Below are 21,843 nucleotides of genomic sequence, written 5' to 3' on the forward strand. Positions count from 1 at the left end.
AGTCGGCGGCGGCGGCGGCGCTCGCGCGCGGGAAGCAGTGATGACGATTGGGCCAGCGGCCCGAGTGGGTTCAGCCCAGTCGGCGCGGGGAGTTCTTTTAAACAATTTCGTCGACAGAAATAAAATCCTAGAAAATAAAATAAAAATATGAAAATGCCAAAAGAAAATTTCACCGTCTAGATAAAATATTTAGAACGAGATGAACATTTTCTTGGCCCTAAAATGCAATTTTGAAAACGTGCAATTTTCCTAATGCAATAAAATCCAAATAAACTCAAATAAAATCAAATATTGATTTTAATATTTTTCCTCCAATATTTCAATTATTTTGGAGAAGTCATATTATCTCCTCTCTTATATTTTAATGTGAAATATTTTTCGGAGAGAAAAATAATTAAAATCAAAATCCTCGTTTCATTATTTGATAAAAATCAAATATGAAAACTGGGAAATCCCCAGCTCTCTCCGAGGGTCCTTGAGTTGCTTAGGATTTCAGGATTGCGGAACGGAAATGCAATAAAATATGATATGCAAGGATGACCTATGTATAACATTCCAAATTGAAAATTTGGAATGTTACAAACCTACCCCCCCTTAAGATGAATCTCGCCCTCGAGATTCGGGTTGGCTAGAAAATAGGTGTGGGTGGTCTCTGAGTAGATCATCCTCTCGTTCCCAGGTGGCTTCATCCTCAGTATGGTGGCTCTAGTGAACTTTGCAAAACATGACAACCTTGCTACGGGTGACTCGGCTGGAAAACTCAAGAATCTTAATTGGCTTCTCCTCATAAGTTAAATCACTATCCAACTGAATCGCCTCCAAGGGTACTGTATCTCTTAACGGTATATTGGCCATCTCAGCATGACACTACTTCAACTGTGAAACGTGGAACACATCGTGAACTCCTGACAACTTGTAGGCAACTTCTCCCATCCGTTCCAAAACACGATATGGTCCTACAAATCGCGGGGCTAACTTTCCTTTAACTCCAAAATGTTTCACTCCTCGCAAGGGTGATACTCGCAAATATGCTCTGTCTCCAATTTCATATGTTACCTCCTTGCATTTCGAGTCTGCTTAACTCTTCTACCTAGACTGAGCAATCTTCAGTCTATCACGAATCCGTTTAACCTTCTCCTCAGACTCCTTGATCAAGTCTGGTCCAAAAAACTGCCGGTCTCCTACCTCATCCCACATCAACGGCGTTCTACACTTGCGTCCATACATGGCTTCAAACGGTGCCATCTTGAAACTGGCTTGGTAGCTTGTTGTATGAGAACTCTGCATAAGGCAAGTTGTCATCCCAACTAGATCCATAATCTAGCGCACAGGCTCTCAACATATCTTCCAGTATCTGGCTGACTCTCTCGGTCTGTCCATCTGTCTGCGGGTGAAATGTTGTACTGAACTCCAATCTCGTACCCAAAGTCTGGTGTAACTGATGCCAAAACATTGAGGTAAACTGTATTCCTCTATCTGATACGATGGTCCTCAGAACTCCATGCAGACATACGATCCTGGACATATATATCTTGGCCAACTTCGCACTTGTATAGGTGGTTTTCACTGGGATAAAGTGAGCCACTTTGGTCAAGCGATCAACTACTACCCATATATAATCATATCCTGCTTTGGTTCTGGGCAATCCGGTGATAAAGTCCATGCCAAGTTTATCCCACTTCCATTCGGGTATCGGCATAGGCTGTAACAGTCCTGCTGTCTTCTGATGCTCTGCCTTCACTCTCTGACAAACATCACATACGGCTACATACTCGGCAATATCCTTCTTCATACCAGTCCACCAGAAACGTTCCTTCAAATCCAAATACATCTTGGTGTTTCCAGGGTGTATTGGGTATGGTGAGTCATGAGCTTCCTGAAGTATTAACTTCCTGATCTCTGGGTTATTGGGCACATAAACTCGGTTCTCAAACCATAAGGTATCGTGCTCATCCTCACAAAAACCTTTGGCCTTTCCTTTGCTCATCTTCTCCTTTATCTCGGCAATCTCTTTGTCATCCTTCTGAGCTTCTCGAATCTTGCCCAACAATGTAGACTGAACCTCCATTGTTGCAAACAAAACCTCTTGGAACAATCTCCAATCGAAGTTCCATCATATCCTCTGCTAACTCCTTCGGCAATCCCTTACTTTCAAGAATATTGGCATAACTCTTCCAGCTCAAAGCTTCTGCTACGACATTGGCCTTTCCTGGATGATAGTGTAGCTTCATGTCGTAATCCTTTATAAGCTCCATCCATCTCCTCTGCCTAAGGTTCAGCTCCTTCTGTGTGAAAATGTACTTCAAACTCTTATGATCCGTGTGCACATCACAACGGTTCCCAATAAGGTAATGTCTCCTGCTAGCTCCAAATCATGTGTGGCATAGTTCAACTCATGAGGTTTTAGTTGTCGTGAGGCATATGAAACAACTCTTCCATCCTGCATAAGCACACATCCATGTCCTAAGCGGGAGGTGTCGCAATACACTTGGAACTCCTTATGTATATCTGGCAGTGTTAACACTGGGCTGTAGTCAAACGTTTCTTCAACTCCTGGACAATTGCCTCGCAATCTTCTGTCCATTTAAACTTAGTGTCCTTCTTCAATAGTTCAGTCATTGGCTTCGCAATCTTGGAAAAGTTCTCAATGAATCTCCACTAGTATCCTGCGAGTCCAAGGAAACTGCGGATCTCGCTAACTGAAGTGGGTGCCAACCATTCAGTGACTGACTGAACCTTGCTGGGGTCTACTGCTATTCCTTCCCCTGATATAACATGTCCAAGGAATCCGACTTCCTTCAACCAAAATTCACATTTTCTAAACTTAGCATACAACTGGTGTTCCCTGAGTTTCTCAAGAACTAACCGCAAATGCTCCTTGTGCTCCTCTTCATTCTTCGAGTATACCCTAATATCATCAATGAACACCACAACAAACTTGTCCAAATATTCCATGAACACCTTGTTCATCATGCTCATGAAATAGGAAGGTGCGTTTTTCAGTCCAAACGACATGACCGTATATTCGTATAATCCATACCGCATGGTGAACGATGTCTTTGGTATATCCTTCTCTCGAATCTTCAACTGATGATATCCGATCGTAGATCGATCTTTGAAAACACTTTAGCTCCTTGCAACTGATCAAACAGATCATTGATCATCGACAGTGGGTACTTGTTCTTAATTGTCACTTCATTCAAAGCTCGATAATCAACAACCATCCTTAGGGATTTATCCTTCTTCTCAACCAAAAGCACTAGGGCTCCCCAAGGTGATGAACTTCTTCGAATGTAACCTTTCTCCAATAACTCCTTGATCCGTTTCTTAATTTCCTCCAGATCATTTGCGGGCATCTGATAGGGTCTCTTGGATATTGGCCCTGTACCTGGCAATAGCTCTATCAAAAACTCAATGTCTCTATCCGGTGGCATGCCTGGTAACTCCTCTAGAAAAACATCCGGGTAATCCTGCACTACAGGCACTTCCTCCTGAGCAACTCCCGTGAGGGCATTCACTTGGCTCCTCCTAGGCACATGTCTAGATACATACTTAATCATTTTTCCCTCCTGGGTGGTGAGATAGATCGACTTACTAGCACAGTCAATAATTCCTCCATAATTTGACATCCAGTCCATCCCTAATATCACATCCAATCCTTGTGACTCCAAGATAATTAGGTCAGACGGAAAAACATGTGTGCCAATGGTTAGGGGTATCTGGTTGCACCATCGGCTAGCCATGTACTCTGCTCCGGGTGAACTCACTAGGAGAGGGGTCCTAAGGGTTTGGGTTGGTAGTTTAAACTTATCCACGAATCCCCTTGATATGTATGAATGCGATGCACCAGTATCGAAAAGAACAAGAGCGGTAAATGACTTAACCAAAAACTTACCTATTACCGCGTCCGACTGCTCTTCAACCTCCTCCACGTTAACATGGTTAACTTGTCCTTTGTTGAATGGATTAGGCTTCTTCCCAGCACTCCCATTTCCATTTCCATTCCTTCCTTCAGGGCAATCATTGGCATAGTGCCCTGTCTTCCCGCACTTAAAGCAAGTAACTTGACTTAGGTCTCTTTTGGTGGGTGTGGCTGGGTTGGAGCAGTTCTGATTGTTGTTAGCTCTGTTCCTATTTCCATTCTTAGCACCATTGTGATTATGCGATCCTCCTCCAGTGTGGTTGTGACCTCCATGGTTATGAAAAATTCCTCCCGAGTTCGGGGTTAGGCGAGGCTTCTGCTGAGCTCCTGAGTTATACTTCCCTTGTCTGTACTTCCTCTTACGGCTCTCAATCTGCTAATGCTTCCCTTCAATCATAAGAGCCTTATCTACCAACTCCAGGTAGTTGTTGAAGGTTGCTACCATCAACTGCATGCTCATCTCATCATTTAGCCCTTCCATAAACTTCTCCTGCTTCGCGGCATCTATGGCCACATCATCAGGGGCATAGCGAGATAACTTGCTAAACTCATCCACGTACTGAGCAACAGTACGGTTCCCCTGGCGTAAGTTGCGGAACTCCCGCTTTTTCATCTGCATGGCTCCAGTTGAGACATGGGCTGTGCGGAAAGCTTGCTGAAACTGGTCCCATGTGATATTGGCTACAGGAAAAGTAGTCGTGTAATTCTCCCACCATGAGGCTGCTGGTCCATCCAACTGATGTGCGGCAAAGCGCACCTTCTCAGCATCTGTGCAACCTGTGGTGGTCAACTCCCTTCCAATACGATGTAGCCAGTCATCAGCAACTATAGGCTCGGTGCTATTGGAAAACACCGGCGGCTGTAACCTTAGAAAACGGGCTAGGTTGTCCACTGGCGGCGGGTTGTTGTTGTTGCCCTGGTTCTGAACTAGAAATTGCATCAAGGTATTCTGTTGCTGGATCAACTGAGTGAGCTCCGGTGGGAAAGTAAATCTGGGGTCATGTCTCGGAGGCATCTGATGGGTTTAGATGGAAGAGATTAGAATAGAATGAGGTCTAATGAGAAAGCACTACCCATATGCACATGAGACAAACACAATCATTTCACTCAATCAATCAAGCAAGGGCATACAAGCGGTCTAGAACTATCGCAAAAGTGCTCTACTACTACTAATTACATGGGGGTATACTGTAAGTGCATCTAGTGCCACCCCTAGTTGGTTTTGGAGTATTGACGACAAACCTAGTTGAGGGACTAATGTGTTTGTGAGAATTGCAGGATAACACAGGTAGAAGTCCCTCATTGATTCGGTTTTCCTACCAGAGATGACCCCTAAAAATGTATGAAGACATTGAAGTCAAAGGTGGTACATGAAGATATTCACATTGAAGACTATGACAAGAGAAGACACCACATGAAGCCTATGGAGCTCGAAGACTTAGATCTTTCGTAGTTCTTTTTATTTTGTGTTGAGTCATAGGAACCACCATACTGTTAAGTGGGGTCCAAGAGAACCAGTCAGACTGACTGAAGTGATGCCTAACCAAAAACCTATGTCTTCGAGTGAAGACTATGAGAGCGAATCTCGTCTAGAGTCGGACAAGTCAGCTCTGCTTGTAGCCCAAGTAAAGTTGCCGTGTGAGTTTGAAATCTGACCGTTGGAACACGTGTCAGTTCCTTAGTGACCCAGGGTCATTTCGGACAAATCAGGTCGGGTTGCCAAGTGGCTATAAATAGCCCACCCCCACAACCATAAACGGTTGGCTGCTCAGATTGAGAGTACGGCTTTTGTCGTTTGAGAGCAACCCACCTCGAAGCCTTTGAGAGAGAATTCCTTGCGAGGATAAAGCCCTAACCACCCAGAGCCAGAGAGAATTGGGCATCACTTAAGTCTTCTTGTCTGTGTGATCTAAAGACTTATTACACTTGAGGACTGTGCATCCTCCAGTCGGTTAGGCGTCGCGTTCTGAGCATCCAAGAGACATTGTGGATTGCCGGTGAACGAAGTCTGTGAAGGTTTGGGAGTCTACCTTGAAGACTTACCAGAGTGATTGGGCAAGGTCTGTGTGACCTTAGCTCAAGGGGAATATGGTGAGGACTGGGTGTCCTGAGCTACGTGTTCAGGACTGGGTGTCCGGGACTGTGTGTCCTAAGGTTTAAATACCTAGCCGCCCCAACTAGACGTACAGTTGTCACAGCAACTGGAACTGGTCCAACAAATCATTGTCTTCAATAAGTCACTGGTTTCATCTTCCCTTCCCTTTACTTACTGTTGCTCCTTGTGAAGTCATTGTATGTTTGCACTATCTTTTGTCTTCACTGATTGACTGCATGCTCTGTATGGCTTCATAATATCTTCCTACCTGATCCTTACTACATTGTTGCTATTAAGTCATTGTGCTTTCACTTCATTGAACACTTGACTATGGCTTGCCTAGTGTAGTCTACCTTCCGCTGCATGGTAATAGGTTTATTTCTATCATTTGTCTTCATAACTTCCACGTTTTGAAGACTTTCATAAAAATCGCCTATTCACCCCCTCTCTAGTCAATATAACGCACTTTCAATTGGTATCACAGCAAGGTGCTCCCTTGTTCTGTGTGATTCGGTTTAACCACCTGGTGTTTTAGCTATGTCGACTGCAGGGATAATTAAAGTCTCCGCTGCGTGCCCCGTCTTTGATGGAACTGAATATCCCTACTGGAAGAATAAGATGCGCTTGCATCTTGAAGCCATTGATGTCGACCTATGGTATGTCGTCAAAAACGGCGTTCCCAAGGATGGAGAAGGTGTCACTTCTACTGACGTCAAGAAATTTGTTCAACTGGACTCTACTGCCAAGAATATCATCTGTGGTCACCTGACCAAAGGACAGTATGGCCATGTGAGTGCTTTGAAGACATCTAAGCTGGTCTGGGACTGGCTCTCCAAGGTCAATGAAGGCATCTCAACCCAGAGAGATCAGAGAATCAGTGTCCTTCGCAACCTCTTCAACCGCTTCAAGCGAAATGACAATGAGAATGTCCAGCACACTTTTGACCGACTCACTGACATCACAAATGAGCTTCAAGCCCCCGGCGCTACTAAGATCACCAAACATGAAGTCGTTAAGACACTACTAAGATCACTTGATAGTTCGTTTGACATCCTAGCCCTAATGATTCAAGAACGTCCTGATTTCAAGACACTCGATCCATCTGACATACTTGAGAGGCTCAACACACATGAGTTTCAGCTTTCTAAGAAAAGAGATATCTACGGTCCAAACTATGGACGAACTCGTGCCTTGAAGGCAAAAGTTGTCTCCTCATCTAAAGAAGAATCTGACAGCAGTTCTGATGATCCTGAAGACATTGGAAGAGAACTTGCTATGCTTGTGAAGAAGTTCCAAAAATTCACCAAGAAGAAAGGCTTCAGAAAGTCTTCCCGATCAAGCTCAAGGAATGATGAAGCTTCTGCTCATGACTACAAGAAGAAAACATGTCACAAGTGCAAGAAACCTGGCCACTTCATCTCTGAGTGTCCATAGTGGGACAATGAGAACAAAAGGAAGAAGAAGAGCAAGGAATATGACTCTGACGACAAGAAGAAGAAGAAATACTCAAAGTCTTCGTCCAAGTCTTCCTCAAAGTAGTCATCACACAAGAAGAGCTCATCTGGCAAGGCACGTGCGTTTGTTGGCAAGGAAATGGACTCGGAGGAGGAGTCCGCTTCTGAGGAGGCGGAGGTGGAGTCTGAGGAGGAGTCCGATTCAGGCGTCGCAAGTCTGGCTACAGCATACGTTGCCAAGTCCATCTTCAATACTGAAGACAATGACCTCGTCACCGACACCGATGAAATTGACAAGGACTACTCCGCTTCTACCTACTGCTTCATGGCACGCGGTGCCAAGGTAAACACACGCACTACTCACTATCAAACATCTAGTGACGATGACTCTGATTGTGATTCAAAACCCAGCTACAAAACACTTGCTAAAATTGCAATTGAACAGCAGAAAGCTATGGAACATATTCAAAAACTGTTAGACAGAAGCGATGATCTGTTAGGTGCTGAAATGACTCGATCTGAATCCTTAATTGAAGACATAAAAAATCTTCACATTAAGTATCAGGAACTTGAAAGTCGTCATGAAACTCTCTCAACAACTCATGAAAAGCTTTCCTATGATTATCTTCAAAGGAAGAAAGATCTTGAGAAATTGAGAGTGGTTCATGAAGATCTTCAAAAGGAAAACGAGTCACTTCACTCCAAACAGATCAGTCCCGCTCAGGAAGGATTTGAACCACCATGTCTTAAATGCATTGAGCGTGATAATGCTACTTTTGTTGCTGAATGTTCTACTGCTACTACTGTTGCAATATCTTCAACTTTTGATGTGGTAACTAACCCCTCTGCTGAGGATACCACTGCTATTGCTGATGAGAATGCTAGGTTGAAGACATTGCTTGAAACAAGGATGTACAAAAGTCTTAAAGGGCATCAGACACTATGTGATGTCCTCAAAAAGCAGATTCTCAACCGAAACCTGAGGAAAGAGGGTGTTGGGTTCGTAAGGAAAATGAATGCTGATGGCTCTTACTGGAAACCTAAGCAGTACCCCAAAACCATGTGGGTTGCTGCAAAGGAACCTTCAACAGACCCATCCAATCTATCTGGCTTCACCTGTGCTAACCCCATTATCATTGATGAATCCTTTGATGCAAACTATATACTGTTTAAGAATCAGAATGGTGAAGTGTTTGCCAGGTACATTGGTACTAACTGTAGGAATGGACCGCCTATGAAGAAGATCTGGGTTCCGAAAAGGTGTCTGGAGAATCTTCCTGTGAATGTCATCATGACACCTCACGTGAAGAAGACAAACCTCAGACCAAAGGCTTCATACGGTCCAAAGGCTTCATACAGACAGAGGACTCACCTAAGTCGCACTAACGCAAATGTTTTGCAGGGAAACCATACTCAGGCATATGAATATGAGAGCGGTTCATCAAACCGCCATGTTCATAAGACCAAGAACTATTCTGCTTATTCTTATGAGTACTATTGTCCGCCTGCAAGACTGTTTGCTAGGGTTCCAAAGCCAAAATTCTCAGATGCTGCACTTAGACTTATTACTTCTCAGCCACCCTTGAAGATGTGGGTGGCTAAGAAAGCTTAACTCTCTTTTGCAGGGAAAGGTCTCCAACAGAAAACCAAAATCGTCTAACACCATTGCTGGGGACCTTAAACATCTTGTAGGGTGCAAGATCAAATGCCCGAATGGTCTTACTATGTACTTCATTCCTGAATTGCTTGCTACTCTCCTTATTAGTCCTAATCTGGATCTAGGCTTTCATAACCCATTGGTTCGTCAAATGTTTTTGCTTCACAATGCTCTTGGTGAAGCCTATCCCCCTAACTGCACTGTAGGGTACGACACCAGCGTCTTCAGAATGGATTATTGATAGTGGGTGTACAAATCACATGACTGGCAAAAGAAGTCTTCTTATGGACTCAACCTTACGTCCGTCCGACAAGAGCCACATCACATTTGCTGACACTGGTAAAAGTAAGGTATTGGGTCTAGGTAGTGTTGCAATCTCAAGGGATCAACACATGGACAAAGTCATGTTTGTTGAATCCCTTGGCTTCAACTTAATGTCTGTCTCAATGCTTTGCGATTTGAACATGAGCGTAATATTTGGAAAATATCATTGCCTTGTACTAATGGAATCTGACAAGCCTCTAGTGTTTGAAGGGTATCGAAAAGATGAACTGTACGTAGTAGATTTCTCAGCAGGACCACAACTTGCCGTATGTCTTCTAGCAAAAGCTTCAGAATGCTGGCTCTAGCATCGGAGGCTTGGGCATGCTAGCATGAGGAACCTTCACACCCTTGCGAAGAAGAAGCATGTCATAGGCATCGAGGGCGTCAAGTTCAAGAAAGACCAATTATGCGGTGCCTGTGAAGCAGGGAAGATGACGAGGGCCAAACATCCTTCGAAGACAATCATGACCACTACTCGACCCTTCGAACTGCTTCACATGGATCTTTCCGGTCCCACTCATTACTCAACTCTTACTACTACTGCATGCCTCTATGGCTTCGTTATTGTTGATGATTACTCTAGATACACTTGGGTGCACATAATACTTTACAAGACTGAAGTGCAGGATGTCTTCAGACGCTTCGCCAATCGAGCTATGAACAATTATGACGCCAAGATAAAGCACATCAGAAGTGACAATGGCACTGAATTCAAGAACACTGGCCTTGATACATATCTGATACCTTGAGCATCACACATGAATTCTCAACCCCGTACACGCCACAGCAGAATGGCGTTGTCGAACGCAAGAACAGAACACTCATTGAGATGGCCAGAATGATGCTGGATGAATACAAGACCCCAAGAAAATTCTGGCCTGAAGCCATTGATACTGCATGCCATACAATCAATCGTGTTTATCTTCACAAGCTTATGAACAAGACATCCTATGAGCTCCTTACTGGCAAGAAGCCAAATGTCAGTTACTTCAGAGTATTTGGTGCAAGGTGCTGGATCAAGGACCCACATCACACCTCAAAGTTTGCACCAAAAGCACATGAGGGTTTTATGCTTGGATATGGAAAGGATTCGCACTCCTACAGAGTCTTCAATCTCTTTCATTACAAAGTGGTTGAAATAGTGGATGTGCGGTTCGATGAGACCAATGGTCCACAAAGAGAGCAACTGCCAAATGTGCTAGATGAAGTTCCATCCAGTGAATCAATCAAGCTAATGGGAACTGGAGAAATTATACCTTCTGAAGCTCATCCCGAAGAAGAACTTATCATCTCAGCACCTGATCAACATGAAGACAATGCTCAGCCTGAAGACATTCCTTCTAACAACGACAATGATCAGCAAGAGCAAAGTCTTCGCCCTATACATCCTCGCGTTGCCAATGAAGTGCATATTGAAAGAATAATTGATAGCATCAATGCACCCAGTCCACTCACTCATTCAAGAGCAGCTCAGCTAGCAAATTTCTGTGGGCACTTCGCATTCGTCTCACTAACAGAACCCAAGAAAGTTGAAGAAGCCTTCATGGAACCTGAATGAATTCAAGCTATGCAAGAAGAGCTTCAACAGTTCGAGCTGAATAATGCATGGGAACTAGTTAAGCGTCCTGATCCACGGAAGCACAATATAATAGGCACCAAATGGATATACCGCAACAAGCAAGATGAGCATGGTCAAGTTGTCAGAAACAAAGCTCGTCTCGTTGCTCAAGGATATACTCAAGTGGAAGGCATTGACTTCGATGAAACATTTGCTCCTATGGCTAGACTTGAAGCCATACGCATACTGCTGGCCTATGCAAATCATCACAACATACTTCTATATAAAATGGATGTGAAGAGTGCTTTTCTCAATGGCAAGATTGAAGAAGAAGTGTATGTTGCACAACCGCCTGGCTTTGAAGATCCAAAACATCCTGACATGGTATACAAGCTCAACAAGGCACTGTATGGCCTCAAACAAGCCCCTCGGGCCTGGTATGACACACTCAAATACTTCCTGAAGAGCAAAGGCTTCATACCTGGTTCCCTAGACCCCACTCTCTTCACGAAGACATATGATGGTGAACTGTTTGTGTGCCAAATATATGTGGATGACATTATCTTCGGCTGCACCAATCAGAAGTACAGTGAAGAGTTTGGATATATGATGCAAGAGCAATATCAGATGTCCATGATGGGAGAGCTGAAGTTCTTCCTCGGTCTTCAAATACGACAACAACGCAATGGCATCTTCATATCTCAAGAGAAGTATCTCAAAGATTGCCTGAAGAAGTTCGGTATGCAAGACTGCAAAGGCTTCACAACACCAATGCCAGCCAAACATCATCTGGGTCCCGACGAAAATGGTAAAGAGTTCGATCAAAAGGTATACCGCTCCATGATTGGTTCTTTACTTTATCTATGTGCATCTAGGCCAGATATTATGCTTAGTGTTTGCATGTGTGCTCGATTTCAAGTGGCACCAAAGGAGTCGCATCACTTAGCTGTGAAGCGAATTCTTCGATATTTGGCTCACACCCCAACTCTAGGATTATGGTATCCAAAGGGCTCAGAGTTTGATCTGGTTGGATTCTCGGATGCTGATTATGCTGGTCACAAAGTTGATCGCAAGTCTACATCAGGCACATGTCACTTTCTGGGACGATCACTTGTATGTTGGTCTTCAAAGAAGCAGAACTGTGTATCTCTCTCCACTGCTGAATCTGAATACATTGCTGCTGGATCTTGCTGCACTCAGCTTCTGTGGATGAAGCAAACGCTCAAGGACTATGGCATTCATCTGAAGCAAGTGCCACTTTACTGCGACAACGAAAGCGCCATCAAGATCGCCAACAACCCAGTTCAGCACTCGAAGACAAAGCACATTGAAATTCGTCATCACTTTCTCAGAGATCATGTTGTGAAGGAAGATATTGATATCATACACGTCAACACTGAAGAGTAATTGGCAGATATCTTCACCAAGCCCTTGGATGAGAAGATATTTTGCAAGTTACGGTGTGAGCTAAATATCCTGGAATCCTCAAATGTCCTGTGATCAGGCACACATCCTAACCCTTATGCATATTGATGACTTAGATGTGCAACACATGAAGTAAAGTATATCTTCAATCAATGAAGACATACATTCTATGTGTGAATACATTAATGTGGTATTTGACTTCGGAGCACCACGATAATTGTGCGTCGTGTCTTGGTCTAATACTTCCTATACGGTGGGTAACGCCACCACCAAATATTCTATTTTGAAGTGTTTCACTCATGGTGTTACCTTGCAATGTCTTCACATTTGGTTTGGCTTCAATCTCAACATATCTTCATGATTATCTTCACTATGTTGATTATATATATATATATATATATTAGTGTTCTGTCCTCTACAACATTCACTTATAGCTATGTCTTCATTGTTGGATCTTTTGAACTAAGTGAATGTGATCGGACCCTAACCTCTCTATGCTTTCTATCTCAAATTCTATCTCTCCAAATCATATGCATTCTATTGAAACTGTCGAATGTCTTCTCTGTGTCCTTGTCAGCAGAAGATACAGAGACAACCATTAAGTCTGTTTTCAATGCTCATTCCTCCACATGAAGTAGGAACGACCACCCGACAATCAAGGCGTGCGTGGGACGTGGAACAAACCCCAAAATTCCGCATAATGGCCACGTGTTCCTCAGATGCGAATCGCCAGGGGCACCTATGTAATAGCGCAGTGCCGCCCATGTACCTATAAATACACACTTCACAGCGGTCATTATCTCTTCTTCCACTCTCGCACGAACCCTAGTGCCACCGCTAGCCCTCGACGACGCCGACGACGAAGCGCTTCGCTGCCGCAACCTCTCCGACACCGTCTTCACGCCGACCGCAAACATCGTCCTCTCCGCGGACATCGCCAAGTTAGGGCATGGAAGATCGAACTGCTCGGCCTCATCTTCCACTTCGTCTAGCAGTTCATAGTGTGGTAAATAAAACTTCCGTTTTACAGCACCGTTGATCCTATGGATTTGTCAATTTCTACCACAAGCAGTTTCTATTCACACAAGTTAGATCTCTCTCATACTACATCTCATAACATGCCTAGTATATTCACTTATGCTTCACAAAGTAGTTAGATTCCTCACTTGTACTAATCTGTGGATTCGTACAAATCTGGAACCAACTCCTTATCTATGAGTGAATGTCTTCGCAAAATGAGGTCAATGTCTTCTAAACTGATTTATCTTCAAAATCTTCTGAGAATGCACATGACCTCTTCCCCTTCCCTCGCACCTTAATGCTGTCACAGGTACATGTCCGTGGGAGAATCCTTTGGTTCTCATAGTCTGCATTCATTTGCAGAATTCTTACAGCATCACATTAATTCTCCCGAAGCCAGTTCCTGTTGGTCCAGCAAGCGAAAACCTTTGAAGCCTTTGAACGTGTTGAAGCCTTTCAAGTTAAAGTTTATGGCTTTAGAGAAAGCAGCAAGGAAGGGTGGCAGAAAGCATCATGGAGAAACATACAGAGATATACCAGATGAACTCTCAGAACTGTACAAAACAGATCCTGAAGAGGATTACAATCACCGCAAGACCCGAATCCAATGGATTCAAAGATATTGGGCAGAACAATGGTTCAAATACTGATTTGTAACCCAAGAATATGCTGAGAAAAATGCCATCAAGAGACTGTGGGGAGACATCCAATACAAGAATCTTCTACCTAGGTCCAGAGATGAAGCCATTGCTCAAGGCTTCTATCCCTGCATGGTCCGTGGGCCACAGCCAGCTGATGCACACCCATCGTCACTACTATGGCGTCGTGACGATAATCTATTCAAGCGCAACTTCCAATTTGCCCAGAACTCAGCGAAGCAGAACAAGAAGACTGTGGGGTTAGGCTTCAACCCTGGTCCCTCAGCACCAAGGGCAGATGGCACACGAGATGCAGAACCCAATGTCATTGGTCCTTTCCACAACCTTGAAGGCCTCATCACCCGCATCTTAGTTCAAGGGACTGCATTGAATGAGCCTGCAGCTGACGCTGAATCAGAAGAAGCTCCTGTAGCGCCGAAGACAAAGAAGATGAAGAAGCCTAAAGCTTCAAAGCCTGCCCCCTCACCAAAAATCTCAAGGGCGAAGCCACTGGCAACTGCATCTCCTGAAGACAGTGTGCAGTCCGAAGACTTATCTCGCATCTCCAAGCCCCAGAAAGTCAAGATGCCTCTGCCTGACACCGAACAAGAGCTAACTGCTGCTGCCATTCTGCGCAATGATGACATTGATCTGTCAAGTGATGAAGATCTAGCAGATGACGCTCTTGAGCAACTCATCAAGAGCAAAGAAGAAGCAGAAATCTTCCATGATCTGCCTCTCTTTGATGTGACCATCATCCACAACTTCATTGACGAGTGGTTTGACACGCCAAACATCAGCTTTGAAGATCTGCAGCTACCAATTGGCCTCAGTGTCGCCTTCCAAGGCGCCATTGCTTCAGAACTCGCTATTGCCCAGCGCATTGTTGAACTGAAGCAAAAGATTGACTATGAAAAGGCTCAGTTCAAGAAGCATATGGCCAAGCTCAGCGTGCAGGAAGTGAAGAACTTCAAGAGTATGATGCACGAGCTTAAGGAAGCCTTTGTAAAGAAACATGCAGAAGCTCAGGGTTCGCGTGAGCGCATGATGACTCTGGATGACAGAGGCGTGCAAGCCTATAATGAGGCTGAGAAGCGCAAGGCCCTCGGGCGTCCAGGCATCAACCCTAGGATGGCCGCAAAGAAGAAGAAGAAGCCTGCTATGGCTGAACCTGACGCACCAAGGCAGGAAGCAGTTCCTATTGTCTTCCCAACTAAAATGACTGGCTCGAAGCCAAAAAGCCGGTCAACAGCTTCAGAGCTCAAGAAGACAAGGACTGCTGAGGCTGAAGCTAGGAAGAGGAAACATTCTAAAGCCTCTCCAACTGCCCCCTCCAAGAAGAAGAGGAAGACCAAGAAAGATCGGGCAGCTCCCACAGAGCCCTTGATAGTTGAACCCATTTCTATGGTCTATCCTGAAGCTGAACGCCATGAATGCCAACTGACTATCCATGAGCCTGCTTCCACAGAGGCTCATGAAGCTGAAGACTTTCCAGCAGCTGATCCCATCGCTGCTGAAGACATTGGTCAACATGACAATGTAGAAGATGGTGCATTCCTTCCTCAGAATAGCGAACTCATCAGCATTGGTCGTCCACTAACGCCAATTGCACAGGATGCTTCATGGGCAGATCGCCCACAAGAGGAAGAAGACTATGAGGCCCAACCCACTCCAACTCCACAGGCGTCGCCCGCATTGCGCAGGCTTCGCAAAGGTCCAAGGCCTCAAGTCTCTGCTGAAGACAATCCGGCTGCATCAGCCACAGAAGATGAAGTCCCACAAGTTGCCACTCCACTGTCCCACCAAGAAGCAGTTCTCAAGGAGAACGTGCTTGAAAATCCTGCGGCTGGCACAACCACCAATGAAGCTAATGTGGAGCCCACCCCAACGGAGAAAGAAGACAGTGAAGCCACTAATCCCGTCACTTCTGTTCCTGAGTCTGCTGCCGGTCCACAGTTCGACTATCATGTTGAGCACAGGCCTCAGGTACAGAAGCCAATCCCAAGATTGCCAAGGTTCCCAGGTCCTGCATCAGCACCTGGCTCCTTCAATATCAATGGCTTCAGGGCAGACAACACATTCTTTGATAGATCCAGGAACCCCTACTCAAGGGAAAGGATATCATCTAATCGGTTCTGGAGCTATCCTCAGCGAAGCTATTACTCATGCATTCTTTACAACCAAGGTCGCATCTTCCCACACAAGCGCCTTGACATTGAAGCCATAGCTGGTCTGCCTTGTCTGGAAGAAGCTTTGGATTGCTTCAAGGAAGTTGGACTGCTGCCGTTCGTTACTGACCAAGAGCACTGGAATGAAGAGCTGCTGCTCCAATTCTATGCCACACTTCACATCCGCCGGTACAGCAGAGATCCGAAGACTTGGGTCCTGGAGTGGATGACCAGAAATGTTCATCACGAAGCCAATGCATTTGACATCATTGAGCTCACTGGTTTGCCCACTCCTGGCGATCTCTACGAGCATGGCTGTTAGCTGCATAGTGAAGCTATTGAGAGCATCTTTAAGAGGCCGGAACCTGATATGAGTCAGATGCTCAGCATGATGAAGCCATTGCCCCAAGATGCTGCTTATCCAACAGAGTTCTTCGTTGAAGACCTTGAGTATCTGCCACGAACCATCTATCACATCATCAGGCGAACTCTCTGGCCCATCAAAGGGCACTCTCCAAATGCCAAGCTTGAGGGTGCAATGAAGACTTTGGTCTTCTGTATTCTTCATGGAAAATGCTTCAATGCACAGGACTTATTCATCCGCCAACTTGCTGCATCGGGCTCTGATCTGTTCGGCTTGAAGTTCTACGCCCCATGGGTAATGCGGCTAATTAAACTTCACTCCGATATCTCATATCAGCCATCTGCTCGCAATCATAGGATTTTTCCGCCTGATATGGATATCTCTACTGAAGCCATCTATCCTGAGCCTACAAAGGAGCCTTTAAGTCTTCAGAATGCAGAGCATCAGAGTTTCTCCCAGAACATTGAAGGAGTTGAAGCAGTCACTCGGGTGTATCCTTTGGCTGGCACTACACGTGCACCACACCCTGCGTCTACTGAAGCCACTGATAGTACAACTGCTCCAAGACCTAAGAAGCGCACTCGTGTTCTCAACGACCGAGAGCTTCTTGTGGCTCTTCATCAGAAACAGGATAGGCATCATGACTGGCTGAAGCATCAGATGAAAAGCCTCTTGGTGGAAGTTAATCGCATTCACAATCTTGCCACCAAGAATGCTTTCGTTGCCCATGAAACCTGTCGCCGTACATGGAAAGGGCTAATGATGATGTGTTCTGAAGATGATCTCCAAGAGGATGGCTTCACAAAGCGATTCAAGTTTGACTCCACACCTCTTCGAAGAGGTGTGCTGCTAGGAACTCCACCCCTTGAAGACTCTGAGTTCTCTTCATCTGCTGCAACAGTGACTGCCAGAGTTAACGAGGATGAAGATGATGCTACTTCACCACCACCTCCTTCAGCATGTGTCAAGTCTGCTCCAAGCTCTTCAGCACTGCCAAACACCACCAACGACCCTGCTACTTCACCTACTCCGCATGGGAACAAGTAGATGCTCTATGTCTTCAAACCTTTTTGGTCCTTACTGACAAAAGGGGGAGAAGCATATGAGGTTGATAGTCTTCAAGCGGGTCCATATGGGCGGGTGCTTTATATTTTGCTTCGTGCTTACAACTCTCGTTTTGCTACATTTGGTTCTTTGATTTGTAACACTTAAACTCGATGGTCGTCTGCTACTTATCTGCCACTTTGTTTTGCGATGATAAATTCCGCATGTGCGACGATAAATTCCGCACTTAGATTATTCTGCACATCCATTTTCCATTATGCATGTCATTATCTTCATATACTTTCACATTCATAGTGGATTCTCATCATAAGTTGAAGTGGATCTCCACAAGTACAACCTACCATGTGCATTTGCATTCCAAAAGCAAATTACCTATATGCACATCTTTAGGGGGAGCCCTTGCAACTTATGAAGACAATTCCTTATCCTTTACAATTTCATAGATTATATTCCCCGTTGAAAACTTCAACTAGTTTGTCATCAATCACCAAAAAGGGGGAGATTGTAAGTGCATCTAGTGCCACCCCTAGTTGGTTTTGGAGTATTGACGACAAACCTAGTTGAGGGACTAATGTGTTTGTGAGAATTGCAGGATAACACAGGTAGAAGTCCCTCATTGATTCGGTTTTCCTACCAGAGATGACCCCTAAAAATGTATGAAGACATTGAAGTCAAAGGTGGTATATGAAGATATTCACATTGAAGACTATGACAAGAGAAGACACCACATGAAGCCTATGGAGCTCGAAGACTTAGATATTTCGTAGTTCTTTTTATTTTGTGTTGAGTCATAGGAACCACCGTACTGTTAAGTGGGGTCCAAGATAACCAGTCAGACTGACTGAAGTGATGCCTAACCAAAAACCTATGTCTTCGAGTGAAGACTATGAGAGCGAATCTTGTCCAGAGTCGGATAAGTCATCTTTGCTTGTAGCCCAAGCAAAGTTGCCGTGTGAGTTTGAAATCTAACCGTTGGAACACGTGTCAGTTCCTTAGTGACCCAGGGTCATTTCGGACAAATCAGGTCGGGTTGCCAAGTGGCTATAAATAGCCCACCCCCCACAACCATAAACGGTTGGCTGCTCAGACTGAGAGTACGGCTTTTGTCGTTTGAGAGCAACCCACCTCGAAGCCTTTGAGAGAGAATTCCTTGCGAGGATAAAGCCCTAACCACCCAGAGCCAGAGAGAATTGGGCATCACTTAAGTCTTCTTGTCTGTGTGATCTGAAGACTTATTACACTTGAGGACTGTGCATCCTCCAGCCGGTTAGGTCGCGTTCTGAGCATCCAAGAGACATTGTGGATTGCCGGTGAACGAAGTCTGTGAAGGTTTGGGAGTCTACCTTGAAGACTTACCAGAGTGATTGGGCGAGGTATGTGTGACCTTAGATCAAGGGGAATACGGTGAGGACTGGGTGTCCTGAGCTGCATGTTCAGGACTAGGTGTCCGGGACTGTGTGTCCTAAGGTTTAAATACCTAGCCGCCCCAACCAGACGTAGAGTTGTCACAGCAACTGGAACTGGTCCAACAAATCATTGTCTTCAATAAGTCACTGGTTTCATCTTCCCTTCCCTTTACTTACTGTTGCTCCTTGTGAAGTCATTGTATGTTTGCACTATCTTTTGTCTTCACTGACTGACTGCATGCTCTGTATGGCTTCATAATATCTTCCTACCTGATCCTTACTACATTGCTGCTATTAAGTCATTGTGCTTTCACTTCATTGAACACTTGACTATGGCTTGCCTAGTGTAGTCTACCTTCCGCTGCATGGTAATAGGTTTACTTCTATCGTTTGTCTTCATAACTTCCAAGTTTTGAAGACTTTCATAAAAATCGCCTATTCACCCCCCTCTAGTCGATATAACACACTTTCATATACTAATGATATATGGTGGTCATCTAGAAATTTTGATTGGTGGAAGACTCCATGATGTCTGCTCCAGCTTCGTCTTCAAAGCCATCATCACTAGGATCGGAATCGGTGTCGTCGATGATGATGTAGTTGTCCGGGCAAGTGGAATCATCGTCTTCTACTCCCGGTGCTGGATCTCCCACGAATACTCTGATCTTCCTAACTAGGTCGTCATTCTTCTCCAGTAGTGTCTTGATTTCCTCCTCATATCCATTGCGTATAAACTTGAGTTCCTCCTCCAGCTCGATGATCCTAGTCTTCGCCTTCTTCAAGTCCATCATGTATGCACACATCTGGTTCTCCTGACGTCGAATGTGCTGGTTTAACTCATGGATGAAAGTTGCAATGGATCTATCCTTCCTGGTGCTTATTACTTCCCATTGCTCGTCTCGGCGCCCACATATTTGGTAGATAGTGTCCTTGAGTTCCCTGTTGTAGACTTCTCCAATGCGTCCCACGGTAATGTGGGCTGCTATGCTCTTTCATAAACTCCAGGTTGGTGCGTCGAAGGAAAATTCTATGGGTTTGGAAGTTGGCGAGAACGTCCTCCCTGGAACTTGTACTTGAATCATCCAGCGCTCCTCTTCTGGTAGGGTGGCGTTTTACGTCCCGGTGAAGCTTGGTATACCAATGTTCAAGTACCTAGTGACTTCCTTCAAGTGATGTCCAAAAGGTGTGTCTTCATCCGGTTGTGCAAACTTGTTCTTCATCTCCGTCATCCTAAAGAGTAGAAAATGGAGAGGAGTCAGAAATGAGTAGAGAAGAGTAACCTATGGTTTATCTTAGTGGTCGTGTCCTACACTCAGCATGTGCTCTGATACCATCTTGTAGCGACCCGACCTCAGATGGTCAAGTCTCTGTGCTTCAGTGTCATCCCTGGATCGGTAATGCTGAAACACATAGTACTCGAGGATTTATAGCAGAGTAGCAATCACACACTTATTACATCGAATGTCTCCAAAGAGAACTTATTACAATAATATGGCTTAAGGCCATCTAATGCGATAATAGCGGAAGGCTTGGAAGATATAGTGAGTCCATCAACTCCAACGGCATAGCTGAGCTGCACGGTAACGACCTAACGAACCTTACTCTTCATCTGAAAAGTCTGCAACATAATACGTTGCAGCCCAAGAACGGGTCAACACATGGAATATGCTGGCAAAGTAACACAGTAGATCAAGAACAGAATAATGCTATCACTATATGCATATTTGGCTGGTGCAAAGCTCTATGGTTATAGTTTTGCGAAAAGCCAATTTTTCCCTACAGCAAAGGAATAGATTTTAATTTAACTATCATGGTAGTTGAACAATATTGAGAAGGTAACCCCAACTCAATCCCAAATTAAAGTAGTTAACAACCCAACAATATTAATTAAGAGTGATGAGATACATGTGATAACTCAAGTACTAGATACTCAAGATTGTCCATAACCGGGGACATGGCTAACCATGATTAGATTGTACACTCTGCAGAGGTTTGCGCACTTTTCCCCACAATACTCGATTGCCTCCGTTGGATTTCTCGCACTGCATGGTGTTTGAGAAACGGATGACCGAGACACAGTCTTTCAGAAACATTAACTCCCTACTCTGGGTAGACCATACCAAACCTACAAACCCACTACCTGCTGATCTACCTCTTCAAGAGCTTCACGTAACATACTCAGCTATGCTAGAGCCCATAATAAGAGAGGTTGACCAGAAATTTCAACTTAAGAACTCCGGTTAGCAAAACGAATAAAATCAAACGGAGCAACGAAACTCAAACGGCGAAAAAAACAAGATCCGTTTACTAATCTAGACCTAGGTCAAATTTTACAGTAGCAAAAACTTGTGCAAGTTGATTAAACAGAAAGAGGATCTCGAGATGAAGATCTAGGCGCTTGAATCACCTGATTCCGACTAACGAGTGAAAAGATAAACACAAACTAAGATCGGATCAGAAATCGCGATCGAAAATAATCACGAATGAATCCGACAAAAAGAAAACTGACAAACAGACTAACGAACGAGTGTTCGTTAACTGTAACCAACGGGCGAAAACCGTTCGTTAAAACGAACGTACGGACGAACGTCCGCTAAATAGAAGAACCGAGAAAAACCGGCGAACCGATCTAAAAAACGAACTAGGGTTTCTAAAAAAACTGAACGGTTTTAAAAAAACCGACGGCTCGGATCCGGCGGGGTACCTCCGGCGAGGCGGGGTTGGGCGGCGGCTCGCGGGGTGGCAGG

Source organism: Triticum aestivum, chromosome 1A, assembly GCF_018294505.1.
Source record: "Triticum aestivum cultivar Chinese Spring chromosome 1A, IWGSC CS RefSeq v2.1, whole genome shotgun sequence".
In the NCBI taxonomy this organism is placed as follows: domain Eukaryota; kingdom Viridiplantae; phylum Streptophyta; class Magnoliopsida; order Poales; family Poaceae; genus Triticum; species Triticum aestivum.